Source organism: Ambystoma mexicanum, chromosome 9, assembly GCF_040938575.1.
Source record: "Ambystoma mexicanum isolate Mex_15411 chromosome 9, UKY_AmexF1_1, whole genome shotgun sequence".
Lineage (NCBI taxonomy): Eukaryota > Metazoa > Chordata > Amphibia > Caudata > Ambystomatidae > Ambystoma > Ambystoma mexicanum.
The window spans coordinates 991,980,458-992,004,071 of record NC_090931.1 but is presented as its reverse complement, the minus strand read 5'-3'; positions in this window follow the sequence as shown (position 1 = coordinate 992,004,071).

Below are 23,614 nucleotides of genomic sequence, written 5' to 3'. Positions count from 1 at the left end.
TTGATCAACCATCAACGAGCCAGTGAGCCATTCCTTGACCACAAATGGATAAGGACAATTTAAGGTTGAAACACCCAAAGTTTAATTTTTGGCACTGGGAAATGGATACATGAGTTGAAAACAATGACAGGAGGAAACATGTTAGCTATAGGAGACAGTAAAGGTCTTCTAGCCGCTATCCTTAGGGAGAGAACAGATGATGTTTGGTCGATAGTAGGACACTTGAGTGTCACTATGCAGAACATGGCTCATGATGAAGCACCATTTAATAATTGTAGAGCGGTAGGTTAGAAAGTGCTTAGAGTGCTGTATCCGGAAACGTCAGATGTGGGAGCTATAATGATGGAAAAGATGCAGGAAGGGGATGATCCTCTTATTTACATTTAGAATTTTCAGGAGGAATGTAGAATGGAGACTCGTGAACCTTGGGGAGAATCTATACCTGTGTTCTACCATATATTATGTCAAGGGTTGCCAGAGCTAGTTCAGAAGCAGCTCAGAAAGTTAGTGGGTATGGAAGCAGAGCCAAGGTCAGAAATTCATCTGACAATGCTGTATTATTGCAGATTTTTGCAAGAGAAGTATTGGCAGAAAGATGATGTTTGGGAAGGCAAAAAAGCGGCATTAGTGTAGAACAAATTGTCAAAATACACCATAAAAGGGGCGATGTTGACTAGTAGGGAAGGGTCAGGTTTGCAGCAAACTATAAGGCATGCCACAGGTGAATAACCAAAGGCAGTTTGATCAAGGTAAAAACTGATTCATACCACGAGGTAAGGGAGGCCTCTGAGGTAGAGGCTTCTAGGATAATCAGGGACATTTCCAGAATAGTCAAAGTGGATTTTTAAACATACAGAATGATTATCAAGGCATGCGGGGAAGGCAAGTTAGGAGACCTCCTATATGTTGGACATATGGAATGACAGGACACATTGTATGCATGTGTGGAAGTCAGGGGTTTGTGCAAAACTACCCATTCCAAAGAGGGGGTACCGCATAACCCGTCTTCACACATTCAAAAAAGTGGAGAGAGGTTTTTGCCCAGGATCAGACATTTTATCAGACATGAGCGCTGGGAGTGCAGCAAGTACAGCAGCCTATGAAAAGTGCAAAATGAATTTAATGCAGAAAGCAAGTGCAGTGAGCCCATATACAGACTATGCAAATATGGAATACATAGTGACACATTGGGGTGAAGGTATCATTATGAGAGAAAGACATGCTTTCACAAAAATCAAGGGTATCCATGCACCCACAATGAGAACGCCTCAAAGGGTGACTTGGTGTGTTCAGAATTGTTAGCAGCACTAAGCCTTAAGGAGTGCCGAAAATTAATATGGCAAAGGGGAAACAATTTTTGTTCTAGTGGTAGACAGTAGGACTGTATGTCCATACAGCAAAGTCAGAAAAGTGTTGAATGATTATTAGAACAATTGAGGATTTTGTTGAAAACTAAAAACACAGTCTTCTTGCCTAGTGATGAATTAGTAGTGTATGGAGAAGGGTGTGTTATGACAAATTTCTGTTACATTTGTCACAGGCACCTATCAAATGTTTTAAGAAAGGGATTGGATGATACAAGCCTAAACATGATGGTTGTGTTTAGGTGATTAGGGGAAAGTGTGTTTTGTTTGGGAATGCATAATTTAAATATGGGTGAGTTCATAGTGGCATGTACAGGGCAAGAGGCCCTAACAGACGCTTCTGGTAGAACCAGAGGTTTTTATTGTTGTAATAAAAGTGCAGTATTGCAGATAGTGTGTAACCTAGTGGGAAAGTGGTGAGAGTATTTGATGAATTTAGTCTCAGACCACAGATATTTACGAACAACGAGGGGGGGGACAGATGACCCCCATAAAATTAGAAACAGCCATAGTATAAGGGGACATGTGAAATGATCAGGGAATGAATAACAAAACTGGACCACAGAGGACAGTGATGGTTCTCAAGAGCAAAGTCCAGGTTGAATAAACATCGCTAATGAGGACATATTTAGATAGAGTTTACATAAGGATGAAGTGGTGTTTCTTTAGGAACATCACACACTAAAAAGAAAGGAAAGGAAACATTATATTACATATGGCAATAATGTAGCAGCATTCAGTATAATTTAAGGAAGATTTGGAGAGAGTGTCAAAATGTCAGGTGGACCTTGGGCCTTTTTGGCGTGGGTACAGAAAAATGAATTAGGAGAAGATGAAAATAAATAATGTACTTTAAACAGTATAGGAATAAAGAACTCCGCTTTAAAATAATTTTCGTCAATTTGGATGAAATAAGAAATGAATGAACAGAAAAATTAATGAGGAAATGATTGGATGAATGAATGGATGGATAGTAGAGTATCAGGGAGTATAAAATAAGCAAAACAAAAATAAAAATTTGGAAAATAAACAGCACCAATGAAAGTGGAAGGCCAAAATGTAAAAAAGGTATGCAGTTCAATAAAAAAGAATGATGGGATTTATAACGAATGGTATGGTTGACCAAAATGGGGTTGACCGTACAAGAAAGATTTTGTACAGAGCCAATTCAAAAAGGAACATACAATGGTAAGTAGACTATCATTATTTGAGTGTATGTAATGATGTTGGTTTATTTTTAAAGATCATGGACCCTTCATGAACACAGGAGGAATGTCTGCATGGCCTTAAATAGGGGAAGAGACAATATATCACAACACAGGTAAGTGTTAGTGAATAGGGAGAGGAAAAAAGAGGTGAGTACTGGTTCAAACCACAGGGTGTGAACACATTGATGATCATTATTAGGAGTAAGAGGACCCAGGTGAGTAACAGAAAAAGAGGCAGATAGAGACACAGTATTTCAATTATGTAGCTATTTATTCCCCAAGATAGGTGTATATGTGTGTGAATAGAGTAGCATATAAATGCAAGCATGGCCAACTCAGACAAACGCAGGACATAGAAGACGTCAAATAAAAGGTAGTTAACCTTTTTATTTTTGATAGTTGGCAAGCTGCCAACAAAGGTAGATTTGGCAAATGTATAAAAATTGTTTACAATAGGCAAACAATGTAGTTTTGTGATAAAATGGAAAGGCACACAATAAGAATTGGTGCCATATTCTAGGAAAACAGGGGTAGGCTAGATTAGTGTGGAGTAAGGAGGAGATAATGCGTAGTGAGATGTTTGTTGTGTCTCAAACAGGATGAAAATACAGCACAGAAGGAAAATGACCACGGTCCAACGCGATTGGAAGGAAGATGGCGAGGGAAAAGCAGGAATCACTTGCAGCAAAGCAGTAAGCACATGAAGCAAAGCAGAATAAAGCATATGCAGCAAAGCAGAATTAAGCATTTATAGCAGAGGAGACGAAGACCGTTCAGCAAAGCAGAGAAAAAGACTAAGGGGCCGATTCATGGAACAAACGTGCGCCGAAAAAAGTGGCGCAAGCTGGCGCAAGCATGAAAAAGGAAGCGCACGCGCACGGGTGTGATTCATGGAAGTCCCTGCATGTTTTTTCTTGGGATGTGCGCCAAACCCGTGTGTGGCGCACACAGGCGTACACGTCATTGCAACATCCCAAACGCCGTGCGCGACATGCACAGGGAAAGCGCATAACGTCCGCGCACACACCAAAAAGGGGGCGGGACACGTGGCATAACATGCAGAATGGGGAACAACTTGTGAAAAAGAAGGCGTAACTGGGGAAGTACTGTAGGGAAATGCACGGAACGCCCACACGCACGCGAACTACCCATATTCATGGATTAGAATACGGGAAAACCGCGCACGGCAAAAGACGCACATAGGCGTCAACGCATCTGCCACACAAGGCAGGCAGAAGCGTCCCCGCGCACATAATAAAAGTGCGCGCAAACAGCAAACACGTATATACAGCTACGAAGAATGCCCCATTTGTCACAGCACTGATCGTGGGACACCGCAGGAGGAGGAGAATAGCCAGGGCCCGCATTTTTTTACCCCGGACCAGCCTTTTTGGGATGCCTGACGACCACGTCTATGGCAGGCATAGGTTTCATATCATCCTAGACCTCGTCAGGGAGTGGGAAGATGACCTTACTTCCCCCACCCTGTGCTCCCAAGCATTGAGCCCCTTGGAGAAGGTGCTCAATGTCCTGCATTTTTTGGCCACTGGGTCATTTCAGCGGACCACTGCCATAGTGGGGGGGTCTCACAGGCCACGCAGTCACGCTGCCTACACCAGGTGTTGGCAATCATCACTGCACGCCCCTCAGTCCGCAGACACATATACATGGCCAGAACACCCGCAGAAAGGCAGGCCGTGGTCCAGGGCTTTTATAGGGTGGCACACGTCCCCAAAGTGCTTGGTGCCATAGATTGCACCCATGTGGCCCTACGTCCACCCAGGGCCACTGAGCACATCTATCGAAACCGCAAGCACTGGCATTCCATCAACGTGTGGGTTGTATGCGATGCTAAAGGAATCATCACCTCTGTCTATGCAAACTACCCTGGCTCCACCCATGACAGTTTCATATGCATAATGTCCGCCCTGGAAGCTGGGCGCATGACGACACATGGCTCCTAGGTGATTACAAATGCCTGTGCACATGCATGCAAGTCACACACAGACAAATACCCAAACCCTAATAATCTCAACTATCATCACCTCCCCAGGGGACAGTGCTTACCCTCTGAGCAACCACATGATGATGGCAATCTGGAACCCCACCACACCACCCCAGGTAAGATACAACAATGCCCATATTGCAACCAGGGGCATAGTGGAGCGCACATTCGGAGTGCTCAAGTCACGCTTCCGCTCCCTTGAATGCTCTGGTGGGCAGCTACTATATGCACCCCCATTAGTGTGCAGGATCATTGTGGCAGCACGTGTCCTGCACAATGTTGCAACACGGCGGGAGGTACCGGTGAACATGGTGGTGCCCCAACATCCCCAACCACAGGGACAGGCGCTGCCCATTGGAGGGGGCAGGGAATGTGGCGAGGCAGCCCGGACCCAGCTTGTGGCCATATTTTTCACCTAAACTCCCACCCCTGCAGAGTGCACACAGGCCTGGCACATACCAGGTAACAATCGATGATGACAAAGAGACAGTCAACTGTCACAACCTTACCACCCTGAGAATGTTCCCACGGAAGTGCCACATTGTGTGTATCCCTGGCTACTTCAAAACAAACAATCCTGTGTGACCAAAAGGAACACATGCAAAGTGTGTATCACACACCCCTGCAAAACAGTCCATCACAATCCCTGGTATGTCACCCAAACCCTGCCAAACCACATCACCCTTGTCTGCTACACCATGACATGGCATGCAATAGCAAAAGACAATCACATGACCAATAATATACAAAGAGACATGTCATAAATGAAAACTGGCATGAGACAATGATGCCTGACATGGAATCAGATGAAATGACTGACCAACAACCTCCCACACATACAAAGTCAGACACAAATGCCTTCCAACAGTCGTAGCATGAACACAACACTGAATGCCCGTTCACATGCACATTGGGCATGGCAAAATCCAAACTCCCGAACCCGTGTGCTGTGTGTGTCTCCTGCAACACACTGCACATCACAAAGCACTTTGAGCAGCCGTTGTGTTGCAGATACAGTTTGAGCATCACATCTGAAGAAAAGAGATCATGTTACTGCAGAGAGAATAGCCTTGCATTGGCTCAGAGTGGAGGAGCGTATTAAATTCAAAGCTCTCTGCCTGGTGCATAAATGCCTGTACGGCTCTGCTCCTGAGTATCTGAAAAAGGGCTTAGTGCTTCATACCCCCAGTAGGAATCTTCGTTCAAAGGGTAAATGCCTGTTGATCGTCCCCAAGTTTAAATTGAAATCTGGGCTGGGCAGTTCCTTTTTGGTGCAGGCCCCCAGCTTGTGGAACAGTGTTCCAGAAACACTCAGAACCGTTACCAACCTTACTGTTTTTAGGAAAGGGTTGAAGACTCATCTTTTCAGATGATGAACTGGGATACGGGGGATTATGACCACCTCATGGCTTAGCGCAGATGTTCCTATTGTATTGTTTTGTTTTTCGTTGTTTGCCTAAGCGCCCTGATGCCCACGGGCTATCGGCGCTATACAAAAAATAAATACATACATACATACATACATACATGAAAACAACTAATGAAATCTACAACCAAATGACGCATGTACAGGGTACCCAAATGGCAATAGATCATGTGCTGCATGGACACGGCGGCCCTGAAAATACAATCTGTGTGCACCTGTGGCCATGGAAGGGTGGATGCACGTGTGGTGGATCATTGTGCAACTGTGTGTGTCATTAGGGACATGCACTCAATATATGCATGTGGAATCAAGTGACCCTCAGTGTCCTGTACACAACACATGTGAACATTGGCCATGTGAACACCCCAGCATGTCAAACCACACCAATCCCCTGACACCTGAAAAGTAAAGACAACACAGGAACAGGTATTGAGCAGCACAACACATCATGTACATAGTACCCCACAATTACAATTTCAGAGTGCCCAAAACACTGTAGGCCAAGCCAACTGTCCAACAACAAAAGGCCCTCACTTACACATCACTGTGACCTTCTGAACAACTGTCTCTGGGGTATGAAGCCTTCTTCCTTCAAGTCTACCTGCCTACAGGATCACCCTACCTCTTGGGCTCCATGTTCCAGCTTGCGTGTAAATAGGGTCCAGCCCTCTCAGAGCCCACCTTGACTGGTAAAAATGCCACATCACAGAGAACTCCAAGTAGGCAAACCCACAAACCAGTGAAAAAGGCTGTAGGCACCAGAAAACCCTGGAAGAGTCTCCAGTAGATGACTTGAGGTATCAGGAAATGTCAAAGCACATGTACAAGCACAATGATAGAACAACCAAGGTAGCACATTTGAACAATGGTCCAACAGGATGGGTACCATTCACGGTACAGAACATACAATGATGATGCAACAACTGATGGGTACTGTCACAGCTCTGGTGTCCAGGCGCAGGAGTGGCATGAACCAACCTCCCCCTCCGTGGTCTGCGTGCCTGCAAGGTCAAACTAACACAGGCCTCTGAGACCCCGGCGAGGAAGGAGGGTCAGGGATATGTTGAATGGACAGGCATTGGTATTCAGGATAACCGGAAAGAGGGGCAGGAGAGTGGATGTGGATTTGCAAGGTAAAGTAGGCAAAATACAACTAATCACAAAAACACATACTCAATCAGAGAAAACATGTTCATCATGCACATTGTACCAAATCATTAAAATGAAAGCCAAAGAGAAACTTATCTCTGGGGTGAGTGCTGGCCTCCTGCCTGCGCACTCTCAGGTCCGGTAACAGGAGCACTTCAATGCTGCAAAGAGAGCCTGAGTTACTAATCTGAATGTGTGTTTACAACACACACACCCCCCATCCATGCCCCAAAGTAAGTGACATCTCCACAAACAAACTCCCCTGTCTGCTGCTATGTACTCATACGTTAGCTTGGACCACTGATGGTACATACACTGTCAATGCAGTAATGCCGGCGCATGTGGCCGCACGGGAAATGGAAGACCAATGCGTCAAGAATCAGACATGATACAATGGTCCCTGGGTGAGCTGCTAGACGCGCATAGCAAGGTGAAAATTCAGTACAATTTGCGTCCTGGCTGCCGCAGATTTAAGTATGTAGTGCATGTGGCAATTTGCACATGCAAATGACATGCACTCACCACAAGTCTGAGCCTCGCTGGTTGTCCCTGTGCATTGTATCAGTTTCTGGCCAGGAACGCTACTACCCTAATTACTCTGCTTCAATGGAGCAGGGGGTACTTGAGGATATGTTTGATGGCCCCTGCGTGTGCCCCTGACAACTAGTAAAGGCACTTTGCATTTGGCCCTCAACGCTTGACAGCTGTACTGTGTGCTTCTCCAACAATGCCTGGCAAAGCTCCACAGCACTGGTGCCACTTAGCATCCATGTGCAAGTGGCCTGGTGGAAGGTAGTCTGCGGTGTGGGCCCTTGTGTTGCTCACCTAGCCAGGATCTCCTGTAAACATGCCTGCTTCTGTCCAACGTCTGAGCACAAGCCCTGTGCATCTGCTTGCGCACACATCCACACGTCTGCACCACCGAACGTGCCCAGTTTTCTGTATTAGTCGTCCCTGTGTCTGCTGGCAAAGCTAGTCTGCCACTGGGCCAGGTTACAGAGCTGCATCCAAACTCCTCCCACCATCATTGTCACTTTGACAGGCCAAGGTTGCAGGCTACTCTCTACGGCATGAAGTGCATCAAGCACATATACAGGCAAGAAAATAACATACATCACAATCCACATCAATTAATGGAGAAATCAATCACATACTCACCCAAATTCATTACAGACATGGGGTGGATGAAACCCAACCAATCCCCACTGGGGGTGTTAACACAAGTAGAACAGCAGCAGACAGACCACAGTAACTAAGGAACTCCAAAGACCTTGTGAAATATTTTGTAACACCGAACCATCCTAGCAAGACCATGGATAAGGGAATCAGGAGTGGCCTATGTGAGTCAGGACCCCAAGCTGCAAACACATACACAAAACAAGCTTGAAGGTCCCAGTTGGAACAGACAGTGGATGCTTTCAAAAGCCACAAAGCACCACACGTCACATGAATGCACAATAGACAAACAATATTAAACTATATTAACTAATTAAACTAACAATGAACAACCTACATAACCTGATTAAAATAACTATCAAATAGTTAATATTAACTAACTAAACTAAAAGGAAAAATCTAAAACAGGAGGGAGGAGGTACAGGGTGCACCTCAACACCCACATGCGATGATGTTGAGACAAAAAAAAAACCTCCATGGGCTCAACGCTTGCACACCACGACCTGTGTGGAAGATAATCCGTCGTCCGAGTCTGCCTCATTCTGTAAAGGACGACATGGCACAGGAGCCTGACCACGCCTAGGCGCAGCTTGCCCCTCGTCGGCAGCAAGTCTGCTGGACGGGTGAGCTTGGTTCTGTGCGGCAATTACACGCAGGTCTGCATGCAGAACCTCCCGTGATACACGTGCTTCCTCTTGCAAGGTAACACGTGTAGCACAGAGTTCTTCCTGCGTGGTCTGGCTGGACAACCGATGCACCTCCCGGCAAGCATGCACCTCAGCCGAGATGGTACGCTCAAGCTGCTCAAACCTCTTCTCTGACTGCACCCTCTGGGATGTCAAGAGGGCATCCAGAGTGGATCTGAGGGACTGAGACTCAGCCCTCAGGGCCGCCATGTGTGCCTCTGCCTGAGCAGTAATTGCTTGATGCAGAGACATTTCAGCCTGGTGTGCCCTGTCAGAGGCCGCCATGCCCAGCCTGAGCGAGCGGGCTGTGGACTGCGCCGCCTGCCGCTGGAGAAGCACCTGCCTAGCAGGGGGGAGCACGGATTGGGCCACACGTTCCATGATCACAGCGATGTTATCAAGTGCTGCCCCCTGATGTTCTGAATTGGCAGTCATGTCTTGCTCCCACTCAGTATACCTCGGTTGCTGGGCTTGACACCTGCGGGACCCAAGGACTGTGCGTCCTCGTTGGGTTGGCACCACCCGCGGCTGCACGACTACATGCCCCAGTCTACATGATGCCCCAGGCACATCAGCGACTGGTATGGAGGGTGACCCTGTGTCCCGATCCAACACCGGCAGAGGTCCCACCACTGTCTGGCCCCTCAGTGCAGGTGTCGCGGACAGAGAAGTGTCCACATCAGAATCACTCACCCCTGACGTATGGACCTGATGCACATCCAACTCAACATGGCTGTCAGAGTGGTCATCTGTGCTGGACTCATTGCCAGCCAATGACAAGATGGACTGGAGCACACGTGGGTTCTCGTGGTCTCGTGGTCTACCACCCCACGACCCCCACTTGTGCCGGGTTGTGGTTGTGATGACAACCCTGTGCCTGGCATGACAACACCATCCTCTGGCTCCATTGCGTCATCACCTGAAAAGTGGAGAGAAAAAAATATTAGTACACATGTCAGATGCACATGACACACATACACATAGACATCACACAGACAGCCAACACATGAAGCAAACATGTCACACACAAAACAGAACCTGCCATGCATGCCTGGTCAATTTGACATTGCATCAGTGAGTAGGCATTTAGAACGGTGTTACATGGCTCTGAAGTGAGTTGATGCAGTGCAGAACATGTGTACGTTACTCACTATCTAAATGAACAAGTACTTCATGATGTGTATTACAAATCGTGAAGCCAGTGGAAGGGCTAGTTCAGGCATCACGTGAAATGTGCATGCAATGGGTTGCATGGCTACAAGCAAAGCCCCCCCACCCCCTCAGTGAAAATGCAGGGATGCCTTGCTTGGTAGCAAAAGGCTGAACAGAGACCTGTGTATTGGCAGACAGTGTTGACTAGCATCAATGGCATCATCTGAGTCAACTGACAACACAGCAGATGATGATGGGACAGTAAGCAGGACACATGACGAACCCTCAATAGTACACCCAAGTGTGCAAAAGCAACTACACCAGTTGGACAGAGTCAGTGGGCCTGAAACTGGGGGAGGACTGTGCCCCACACAGACTGTGACACCCTAAACATGTGTGTGATACAGGACAGGGCCAAAGTGGGCATGGGATGGCTGTAGAAATCCAAGGAAATGTTGCTCATACAAGACACGTACTACAATGATCATCCAGGCAAGGACACATAGGGCCATGCATGGAATGCACATGGAGCATGAATGGACACTCATGTCCCTGTAGAGCATCTGCCATCTGCACAGTCCAAGTGATACACCCTGCATGAAGGGCAGAGGATGTACCCCACTGCATGTGTCTGGCAGGTTGGCTGGTGGAAGTTAGCATGTACACGGGAGGCTTGAATAGGCCACTGCAGTACGCCAAAATGATGCACAAAAGTGCAATGGTGTAATTTGGGTGCAGGGGGGGTGGAGGGGCAAGCGGGCATGCCTACGTGGAGTACCCGCATGCAGGCAGAGGACACATGCACGTCAGTCATGCAATGACATAGTCCCAGTGCTGAGAGGAAAACCACCCTTGGCTACATGCAGAAGGGCCAGAGAGCAGGAACATGGGCCGGAGGGGCATCTGTGTGACTAACATGTGAGTAGGGTGCAAGTGTGGTGATGAGGACAGCCCCCGTCTGCTCTACATGTCCACCATCCTGCACAGCAAGCACGCATCAGTGAAGCATTACATGACTAGCACATAAAAACCATGTACACATAGCATGGAGTGGCAGTCAAGCACAACACATCACACAGGCAAACACACATGGGCTGGACATACATGCAACAACACTCACTGGACTGGGCATCAAAGTCCTGCATCTCTCCCAGGAGAGTCTAGTTCCTGTTTGCAGAAAGGCTTCTTCCTTGACGTGCAGGAGGCCGTGGCTGTGTCTGGGGTCCCAGCCTGTGCTGCAGATGCAACCTTCCTCCTCTTGTATGGTGGCACGGACTCTGGCTGGCGAATGCCGCCCTGATCCGTATGGCCAGTGGGACCAGTGGATTGAACCAAGGGGGAGTGGCAGGTTGAAGGACGACCGAAGGCCTGACTTGCGTCAGTGGCTGCTGGGTGCCCTGGAATGGACTCTGCACAGCAACATCCGCGGTGCCAGGGTCATTGACCGCGACTGTCCTGGTTGTTAGACTCACAACCAGGGTGTTGTTGGCTGCATCTGCCCCTGCACTTGCCAACACCCGGCTGGTCGGGGCAGCAGATGACATTGCCGCCCCAGGGACACGTGTCTCGGTCAGGGCAGCCCTGCGTGCACCTACGGTTTGCCTCCTGCCCTGTTGGAAATCTTCCAAGGACTCTTCAGGTGCCAACGCAGCCTGCGCTGGCAGACCCTGAGCCTGGGTGGTGGTGTCCACAGCTGCACCTGCAGCTACCACTACCCTTGGGACCGTGGCAGTCGATGAAATGGACTGCTGGGTCACATGGGCACCAGTGCCAGATGCAGAAGCTGCATCTCCCGGAACCATAGGGGGTGGTGGCATGACTGCACCGACACATGGCACAACATCGTGCACAAGTTGTGCACCCCTGCCTCTTCCCGCTCTGCGGCCACCCTGGCCAACCTGGAGTCCCCCTACTCCCTGGTCACCCCGGCCACGTCCGTGACCACACCCGCCACAAGGATTACGCCCAGCTGAGGCACCCCTCACCGCCTCCCAACCATGGCACAAATGGAGTAGTGCTGGCACAGATGGAGAAGTGCCAATGGGAGGTGTACACCATAATTGTCCTGGGCAATTGGAGTGAAGGGGGTGGGATGCAAGATATTAACAGCACCCCTGCACCTGCAAGGCTGTATGTCACCCCGGTGATGAAGTGACGGGTCACGCAACGCTCAGGCACCCCAAAACTGCAGTAAAACCATGCACGCAACCCCTGCAGCCTACATGCGTGGAATTAACCTCCCGCAGTACGCGGTGGCACCCAGGAACACAAAAAACGCATACGCTTGGGACACGCAGGCTACTATGACCTCGAAAACAGGTACGCAATTCACAGGGGCATCCGCAGTGGGAAAAATAGAGTGCGTGACTCACCGTTAGACTAGTGTGATGATGAAAAACATGCGTAGCCAATACCCCCGCCAAAAGAAGAGATACATCCTTGATCCGCTGTGAAGTTGTGATGGCGCGCAAAACAACACGAAGTAGCAACACACACGTCGGTCTCCACGAAAGGCACGTACAGCGAACTGCTGGCCCCGCTCACCTTTAACCCGTGTTGAGGGTAACGCCTGCGCATGTCGTGTCACTTACGCGCTTAGGCCCTTTCCTCGAATTACACGCATTCACACACGGACATGTTTTTTCACGTGCTGATCCACTGTACACCCGTGTTGAGGGAAACGCCTGTGCGCGCTACATCACAGACGCGCTTATGCGCTAAGGGCCTTTCCTCGAATTACACGCTGACGTGCACTTTTTTCACATGCCAAATCACTCCGTATCAAGCTGGCCACGCGAAAACACACTGAAGACCACACTCCTGCCTAAAAGGCCATTTTCCTGCCCCCAAGAGCCCAGTGCATGCTCCCACCTGCCATCTGCTGCTGCCTGCCTGCTGCCCACGTGCTCTGCTATTTGGTGCCTGCATGTCAGCCATCTGCAGGGGTCCAGTTGCTGTGTCCACCCCTGCTGGAACAGAAGACTCCCGACTGGGATACCATCGCTCCACAGCCCAGCCCCAGGACCCAGTTGCCCACCCATGCCTGCCTTGGGGGTCGCCATGTCGGGGCAATCACCATCCGAGACCACTGGCGACACCCAGCCAGAGAGGAAGAGAACCACCAGTTTCAGTGAGAAGGAAGTTGGTGTCCTGGTGGAGCATGTCCTGAGGCATTATGATGCCCTCTTCACACCATTGCGCGCCGACAAGGAAGGATGGGAGAGGATCTGGGAGGACGTCGTGGTTGCCATCAACGTGGAGGGGGTAGCAACCCGTGACATCAAGCACGTCCGGAAGCGCTGGGAGGACTTCAGGTCCAGGACCCTCAACAAGGCCGGCGCCACCTGAAGGAAGAGGATGCAGAGGGGTGCCGGGTCCACCTGATCAACATCCAGATGAGGGTCCTGGAACGCATAAGCCTGGCGCTCCACGCCCAGATCCTTCGGAAGAAGACCCGCCCGGAGTCGAGCGGTAAGTGGCCATCCATTGCTGTGTGAAACAGGGCATGCTGCAGTGTGCTGGTAGTCAGCTACTTGCCTGTATGTGTAACATAGGCCATGTATGGATTTGTGTGCGCTGGGACATCATGGTAATGCATGTAGACCAGTAATGCGTGAACCACATGGATGGTGCATGTGTTCCAATGAGACATGGGGAGATGCATGCGGAATGCACACATGAATGCATGCCAGTCCCTGTTCTTGGACATGGGTGGGGGGTGAGGGATGGGTGCTGCTCTCGTGTACATGTATGGTGTGCATGTCTGTGTTTCTGAGAAGTGTGTGTGTGACTTTGAAACGCCATGGATGCATGACACATGTCCGTGACAATGTGTAGATTCACTCATGCAGTGCGGTCACAGTTGTATCCACTGTGTCTGTGGTGTAGGAGCCATGATGCATGACCCTCCGGTGATCTGTGTGCATGGGATCAGTATGAACTATGATGCATGTGAGTTTTAAGGCAGCATTTTTGGTAACAGGGGCCCTTGTACATGGATGCTCATGTTGATTGCATGCACCGTGCCTGTTTCTGCATGTGTGTTGCGTGCATTGACACATGTGTTGTGGAGGGACAGGATGGAAGTGACGTTTGACAGTGCCACTCATGTGTTATTGCTTCCTGTCTAGGGGACTATTGTACGGTACCCTGATGCTCTGGTTCTATGTCTCCCTCTACGCAGCGTCGAGTGAAGAAGAGGGCGGAGATGGCGCTGTGGAGCTAAGCGGTGGGGATGCCTCCACCGGGCGACGACGCAAGGCCGAGCCACCCTCCCAGGAATTGCCATCATCCGGGAGAGAGGGGACTGGTGCCGCGTCTGCCACTACGGCTGTAGCGGAAGGGCTGGGTGAGCCCCCACAGGGGCTTGCAATGGTGGAAGATGGTGCAGAGACATCCAGGTTGGTGGTCTCCACCGAGGAGGAGGAGCCCACTACTGAGCTGCACATGGGGCCTGGTGGGGGTAGTACCACTGGTGCGAGTGGTGCAGTCCAGGACCAGGGTCAGGAGGCAGCACAGGTTGCCGCGGAGGCACCTGTGCATGTTGCTGTCCCTGACCCTGTGACTGCACCACCATGCACCAGCAGGGATGCCCCGTCCCAGGCCCGTCCGCAGGTAGGGGGGAGGCCCACGTCATCTGCCTCTCCACTACCTGCGGACGAGGAGTCCCATGACCGTATGGGCTCTGTCCTGATTGGTGTTGCTTTGCGCACGCGTGTCATTCGTGATTATGTGCGTGCTTCCTGGGGGGAGCACGCACGCCATCACAAAGAGCTGCGTGGCAATGTGGCACAGTTGGGAGTGGCCATGGTCGGTGGGTTCCTACATGTGTCGCGCACTCCGGCAGACCTCTCCTCCTCTGTGGAGACTATGTGCCAGTCGTTCTCCCTGCCATCCTCCGGCCCAGATTCCACCAGGGCCCACTGTGGACCTGGCCCGACCAACACAGCCAGCTTGGTGGAGATCCCATCCCTGCCACAGTCGAGAGTCGGCGGTCCAGCAGGGGTGGACACCCCAACAACTGGAGACCAGCAGATGGAGGATGTGCAGGCATCATCGGACAGGGCACATGGACAGCAGCAGGCTCTAGGTGGGAGCAATGATGGCTCGGGGCCATCAACATCAGAGGGGCAGGCATCGGCCAGAGGGCAGAAGGACCCTGGAATGGGAGTGTCTTCCGTGTGGCTGCGGTTGGGCCAGCGGATAGATGCGGAGCGGCGGCAGGCAGAAGAGGCGCGGCTCACCATGGTCAGGGCGGAGTTCTCCATGCGTCGGGCGTTGAGGTGGGCTGAGTATCTCGAGGCAACTTGCAGGGAGTTGGAACAGGCCATGGATGCATCCCTGCAAGACCTCGGGGCCAGAGCAGAGGCCCGCCTCCAGGAGATAGACATGGAGTTCGATGATGCCCTGGCCCACAACATCAGAGTGAGCCGCAGGACTTACCCGCCGCCATTGTATATAGTTAGTTAGTGATAGGTTTCCTTTCTCTTTTTTTTTATTTTGGGACGCTTGGACAAAGCCCCACGTTTTTGTATATAGTTGTAAATTAGGTAGGGTTTTTTATATAGATTTAATTTCATTTGTTGGGCTCATCGACCCTTGTTGCAATATTTGTACATAGTTGGACAGTGGATTATTTTAAAAACATATTTTACCCTCACCATGGAGCAATGGATTTTTAAATTTTGATTTCCTTTGGATTTACTTTGTTGGACAAGGATTTTTGACAAACTTTATTTTGGATTCATTTGGATTGTGTCATCATTATTTTTAGAACATGCCTTTTTTTCGTGTTTCTGATTCTTTACATGCTTTGAAACGTTTGTGATATTTTTGTGCACAATACGTTTTGATTTCTTACTTCCATGTGTAGTATTTGCTCTTTGGTTTACTGCATGTCACAATGTGGGTTTACACAATAACTCGCACCCAGTGTGTGTGTGTATGGCCATGTGTTGATGTGCATATTTGACTTTTGGTTAGTGACAAGTAATAGGCCTTTCAGTGTGGGGTGGATGGGAAACTTGGTTGTGTCTGAAGACTGGGGTGGCGTGCAGTGGGATTTTGTTGGAGATGAGGCCCATGAATGTGCATCTTTATGACATGTTGGGTGGGGACCTGAGTCGGGGCCTGCTGGCAGGTGCCCGGCAATGCTGGGTGGATGGGGGTGCTGGTGTACATGAGTCGGGGCCTGCTGGCAGGTGCCCGGCAATGCTGGGTGGATGGGGGTGCTGGTGGACATGAGTCGGGGCCTGCTGGCAGGTGCCCGTCAATGCTGGGTGGGTGGGGGTGCTGGGGAGACATGAGTAGGGGCCTGCTGGCAGGTGCCCGTCAATGCTGGGTGGATGGGGTTGCTGGGGGACATGAGTCGGGGCCTGCTGGCAGGTGCCCGGCAATGCTGGATGGATGGAGGTGCTGGGGGACATGAGTCGGGGTCTGACCCTCAATGCTGGGTGGGTGGGGGTCCTGGGGGACATGAGTCGGGGCCTGCTGGCAGGTGCCCGGCAATGCTGGGTGGATGGGGGTGCTGGGGGACATGAGTCGGGGCCTGCTGGCAGGTGCCCGTCAATGCTGGATGGGTGGGGGTGCTGGGGACATGAGTCGGGGCCTGCTGGCAGGTGCCCGGCAATGCTGGAGGGACATGAGTTGGGGCCTGACTGTGAATGCTGTGTGGGTGGGGGTGCTGGGGGACATGGTTTGGGGCCTGACCCTCAATGCTGGGTGGGTGGGGGTGCTGGGGGACATGTGTCAGTGCTCACTTGTGCGTGGTGACATGTGGGCTGGCTGGGGGGCTTCGGCAGGGTTGATGGGCTGCCTGTGGGGCATGGCCAGGGGTGCAGTGTGTTCCCCTGTGTTGTGGTCTGCCTGCAGGCCCTGGGGAGGGGGGAGAGGGCACACCTGGGAGGACACACACTGGCAATTTGTTGGGGCACCCCGAAATACACATACCCCGCTCGCACAAGGCCAATCGCGTGTAAAACTTCCCGCGCAACCCCGAAATACCCGTACCCCGCTCACACAAGGCCAATCACGTGTGAAACTTCCCACGCACCCCCGGAATACACGTACCCCGTTCGCACAAGGCCAATCGCGTGAGAAACTTCCCGTGCAACCCCGAAATACCCCTACCCCGTTCGCACAAGGCCAATTGTGTGTAAAACTTCCCGTGCAACCCCGAAATACCCGTACCCCGCTCGCACAAGGCCAATCGCATGTAAAACTTCCCGCGCACCCCCGAAATACACGTACCCCGCTCGCACAAGGCCAATCACGTCTGAAACTTCCCGTGCACCCCCGTAATACACGTACGCCACTCGCACAAGGCCAATCATGTGTGAAACGTCTCGCGCAACCCCGAAATACACGTACCCCGCTTGCACAAGGCCAATCGCGTGTATAACTTCCTGCGCACCCCCGAAATACACGTGCCCCGCTCGCACAGGCCCTATCGCGTGTGATTCTCTCCGCACACCCCTGAAATACACGTACCCCGCTCGCACAAGGCCAATCGCGTGTAGAACTTCCCGCGCACCCCCGAAATACACGTAGCCCGCTCGCACAGGCCCTATCGCGTGTGATTCTCCCCGCGCACCCCCTAAATACACATACCCTGCTCACACAAGGCCAATCGCGTGTATAACTTCCTGCGCACCCCCGAAATACATGTAGCCTGCTCGCACAGGGCCAATCGCGTGTGATTCTACCCGCGCACCCCTGTAATACATGTACCCTGCTCGCATTCGTGGTTGGGGGCTGTATGCTGGTCCACTGGCCTGTGCGCCATGTATGGGATTTGTGCGCTGTTCATGGCGCACAGGGAGGGGTTGGGGGCATAACTGGCACTGCTGCAGGGTCACTGCGCCACTCTGCACCACGGCTGGTTATGGAAGTTAAAATCCATGAATACACTGTGCGTGGAAATGGATTTTGGCACACGCGGCTGGCCCAGACTGCAGCACGCGCACACTGTGCGCCAGCCGCATGCACCACTTGTGCGCTAAATTCTATGAATTACCCCCTAAGTATCAGCCCTAGCATTGTACAGGGTTAATGAAAAGTGTGATTATTATGTATACCAGTGAGTCAGGGAAAGCCTATAAGTTAAATGGGCTGAAAAAAACAGAAACAATTCTAGTTAGCATGTTTTGTTAGCAGCAAGGAGAAATAATTTAGGTTAGGAAGAAACCTGACCCCTTTGCCAGTCCCCAAATGACTTTTGCCTCTATTCCGATTTTCTAAAGACAAGAGGGATCCCTGTCAGCGGTGTCCTCTTCTGCTACGGATGCGCCTAGGAGATGGAGAAGACGTCAACATGTCTTATTAAATGTTGTTTTTAAAACTTGTTTGTTTGTCATTTATTATTTTTAGCATTTCTACATCTAAGAATGTCGATGTAGAGGGAAAATGAAAAGGTCTACTGAAGGGACAAAGAAGCCCATAAGACATAAGGGCAGCTGAGTATGTTTGTTGTAAACAAACTAGGTCCCAGCAATCAGACAGCATACATTAAGAGAAAAGTAAATGTGTATGAAAAAGGGAGAGGATTAGTAGCTTTGATATATAAAGAACCAAAATAAATAAATAAATGTTGAAGTTTTTTCTTGGAGGCAGGGATGTTCAAAAGGTGATATAATGGAGTTTGTTTAGAAGGCAGGGGTATTTGAAAAACACATAAGAGTAGATTTTTAAGGGGTTTGGTTGCAAGGAAAAATTACGATGATGGACTTACTTATTTTTCAAAGGAAACTCATTCAGATTTCTATTACAGGTGGACAGGAGAGGAGGAGTATACATTAAGAGATTGATGGCATACAAACCTATAAGCAAAAATTCTGGTCAAGGGACCCAGCCAAAATGCTCAATCACAGACGCTATCGGCAAAACTCCCCCATCCTTGTATCCATGGTTCAAATCCGAGTGTCCCCCTGTGTAATCGTTCTTTATAATAAGCTTAAAACTTTCAGTGACAAAAGAGACAATGTACTTCAGGCCCAGGCATTGAAAGGGCCTGGAAGACTTGCTGCAAAGCAGCCCAAAGGACAAGAATGATCAGATCAGGAAAAAGATCTGTGAACATACAAGATGCTAAACTAATATGAATCGGGTGGAAGACGTGGCAGTGGAAACTGTACTGATGAAGATAAAAAAATAAGAATGTGTATCGGGTGGACAATGAAGAAACAAGGCACCATATATCGTTACGGGGTGGGATTGATACAGAAGAATCACACGTGATCAAACTTATGAAAATACACTGGTGGGTTTCTTCAAATGAGATACCAACTTTTGATTCTCATAGTGGCCGTAAATGACCTAATGTATAACTAGTATAACTATAAACTGGGTAATGGAGGTGGGAATCAGATAAAAGTAAACAAAGATATGTGTTAGGGACACATACATGTTTAGACTAGGAGAATATAATGTGTTAGTACTGATGTTGTAGAAATGTTTTAGAGTACCTCTCAGATTGAAATAAGTTGTTTTACAGAAAAGGGTGAGTAGGACAGAGATGTGTAGGTACACTGAAAAATGAGGAGGGTGGACATGGGTGTAGTGGTATGTACTGAGTAGATGACTAAATACAATCCAGAGGGGAGGGTGTCAGGGACGACCCCCCACACCCTGAAACTGAATGTGTAAAAGATAGGCCCCACCCCTCTCAAACCAAATGTAGATAACTTATTGGGTTGATCAATGACTCTAACAGTGCGAAAATCAGAAATTTAGTCCTTTCAGAAAAGCGCTTTAAAGGTGATCTATTTTGTGGGGTCAGAATGTGGTGTATAGTAGAAAATATGTCAATTAGTACATGTTCATCATAAATTATCAAACAATCCAGATTCAAAATTGTGCAGGGACCAAGTTTTGAGTAAATATAAGTTGGTGAGGCATTTCGTAATTTGGTCGACCATTTTTGATAAGACAAGACAGGCAACTCTAAAATGGATGCTTGAGCATACACAATGGTTGATTTCTCCTAGTCATGATGAGGTCAGTGGATAACTTCAAAAAAGTTCATGAAGACGCCACTGGTGTAGAATGAATTAGATGAAACCTGTTCCGACTGGGTCTGAGTGGCAGGTAGGCCAACCAATCACAGGCAGGAAAAGGGGTTGTACAGTGATAATTGCATTACCTCACCTTTCTAGATTGTATATAAAAGGCTGAGTGCCCAGGAAAAGTTGGGAGATGCAGATTGTTCTTCAGTATGCTGTACGCTGTGACCTGCTCTGCTGCAAAGAATAAACAGATGCCTTTAAAAATCCAGTCTTTTGTTTTGATGTGCTTCAGTCTCCCTTTCCTGATCCCAGGGTGCTAAGACCCAGAGAAGGTGTTGGGACCTTCTGTTCATTAGCTAAATCACTATGTCTGCCAAGACTCTTCAAACCGCTTCTTATCCACCTTAAGCTTCTTTTCCCTAATTTCACCAACATCTAGTAGGGAAGAAGCAGGGTGAGGAAACCCACCCTAACTAGTAAGACAGAGTCAGGTAGATAGAATGTTGTTGCATTCTCCCACTACCCTCGAGCAATGGGTGAAAGATCTTGAATGCAGCTCCATTGCTCCAAAACCCCAAACACACAAAACACACTGCATCACACTTCATGCTTGTGTGAGTCCTTTGTATTGAGAGCTCCTCCTCAAAGCAATGGAAATAAAAGTTAGACTCCAGCGAATAAACTTCTGTGCAAGTGCTGCAAAACACGCAGTGTCACACACAGCATAAATGATGTTTATATATTACAAATGTGTGCATTGAATGCACTACATGTGCAATTGGTTGCACCAGTCTCAGCAAAATAATCTAGATGCAACGTAGGGACAGCTGATTTTCTGCATGTCGCAAGGACATGAGCCACAGTTCATAGATACTGGAAGGTAGTATTAGATTAACTGAGGGAAATAACAGGAATTTCTCTACCATTATCAATCATGGGTTACCTTTTAGGTTACTTTTTGTATAAACCAGAACCAGAATTAAATAATACATTTGTTAGAATAGTTTTAGTAGTGACTAGACGCAGAGTGTGTCATTGCTAAGATGTAGGCTCAGTTGTAAAAGAACACTTGAGATCTGGTATTGCAATTTAATGATGCAATCCTTGAAATGTTCAGTAATAGTTCCTCTGCTGTTATTATACATTTGATTCAATATTTTCTCTCGCAACCCTGTGGATCCTAGACAAAAAAGTTAGTATAATGAATACGATATAAAGAATGTGTTTTTTTCATTTTAGAGTTGTTTTTGCAGATGCACAGATGTTCTGTACATTATGCAACAATATGGTGATATCAGATTTTATTTTCCAGACCGAGGTTAGGATATAGATAGTATAGTTAAACTGGCTTTGCATGCCCTTGAGGAAGCCATGTGTGATATCATATGTGATGTCATAGTTGTGCTCATGGGATGGGACAATGGGATGCGTGCAATGTTGGCGCTGTGACTTTGTCATGCATTAGTCTCACACAAAATTGTGTTAAACATTGCTAAACTATTTATATTCCTTTAAGTACAGTGCACATTTTGTACAAGTATTATTCAATTATTTGTATGAAGCAACACTACTTGTTCTACTTCTATATGATATTTGACAGTTTAGAGCAACTAGGTACTGAGGACTGTATCTCGCAAAAAGCATCATGCTTACATATCCAAAACCTGAAGCGGATTCCAGAATGTCTTTCAGGGATTCAGAAAAAGATATACTAGGAGAAATACTAGCACATCCAGAAACATCCCTTAATCAACAGGTGCAGATCCCTCAACTGCAGCATTTAAAGAGAGAAATACATCTCCCTCCCCAAAGGAAAAACCAGGTTTTACATGTGGGAACTACTGGACATGTTCCTGTCCATTGTGATTTCCTTTCAACACCAGAAACCCACAAAACGAACTTCTGTGCAGGGAGACAACCAGAAGGGAAGGCAGAAGCAGAGAGGCAGTCAAACACTGGCTCATACAAAAAATAAAAACAGGAAGAAATCTAAGATGATGGCAATCCTTTTAATGACTTCCCTTCCCTGGCTTGGAATAGAAAGGCATTAAACCAATAAAGTTGTAAGTTTGTCTCAGCCAATGGGAGGATGGTGGGGTTTTTAAAACTGAGGTTAAGATCTACAGAGGGTATCTTTGAGCTGGGAGCTGTGGAGAGGTTTTGTTTGAGAAAGCTGGAGGGCACCAGAGAAGGGGATCCCCTTGAGCACAGAAGAGGGATAGGCTCCAGTGTGGAGGAGATGAACCCCTTGTACCACAGAAGAGGATGCAGCCCTGTGAGGAAGAGGTGAGCCCAGAGGAACCCATAAAAGGGTTGTGCACCAATCATAGGGAGGAGAGCACATTGAGAATCGAAGAAAGAGACCCCCTGAGCCAGGAGAAGGGGGGTGAAGTAGTGAGAGAGTGACTTTGGTCCCTGGAAGAGGGGATGTGTAACAGAAGAGGAGAGCCCCATCATCCTAGAACAGTGGTGTGTTACAGCGAAGAGAATGAGTGAAAGAGAGAGTGACTTTGATCCCCAGGAGCATAGATGTGTAGCAGAGGGAGAGAACCCCTTGGTGCCAGAAGAGGGCTGTAAGTAACAAGGTATGGACAATCTAAATAAGGGAAGGACTTCAGTGACAGTTGGCAAAAGGAGGAAGCTTTCATATCCCAAGAGATGCAAAGAGGCTTTTTGGTCTCCAGAAGAAAGGATAAGAACTGAGCTCTAGCAATCATTCAGCGGGAGACCTTCCGATGCGGAACTTTCTGTATGCTTTCTATTTGTCATCCTTCTTATAATAATCCTGCTTTCATGAACTATTCCGAAAGGATAGCTCAGAGGCAACATGCATGTCTTGGAAGCATGACAAGACAGAGCAGCACAGGTTCGAAACCTAGTCGTACTTAGAGGCTGGTTCCAGCATGAAGGGTGATATAAGATCCCAATTTAATGTTGTTTTAAGTTTCCCAAGAACCTTTATGTTACACCCATCTTCAAAACATTTCCATGCAATAGTCTTATACTTTACTTTTGCTTTAATAAAACCTTTTAAATTAATTTAAGTGTCAAAAGTTGGATGTTCCCCCAACCTTTTGACAAATGTTATAAGAAGTACATTTTAGCAGAAAGAATATTAAAAAACATGATCAACTTTTGGAATTATTTACAAAAAACACATTCTTCTTCTTATCTTATGTATTTATGTTTAGAGGGATCTATTGATATTCACTGTTCTTCACACTGGCAGAAGAATGGACAGAATGTTCTGATAAACACAATTTACACAAGCATATATAAAGTATATTTTTTTAAAAAGTGATTATAAGAGTATTTTGTTCTTTCGGGCCCATCGTACCAGTGCTTAAACAATAATGCACTTATTACTTGTACCCAACCAGCTAAGAATGTTTAATGCACTCGTTGGTCTATAGATAAAAAAACGAATACGCACTCTACTTATTTGAA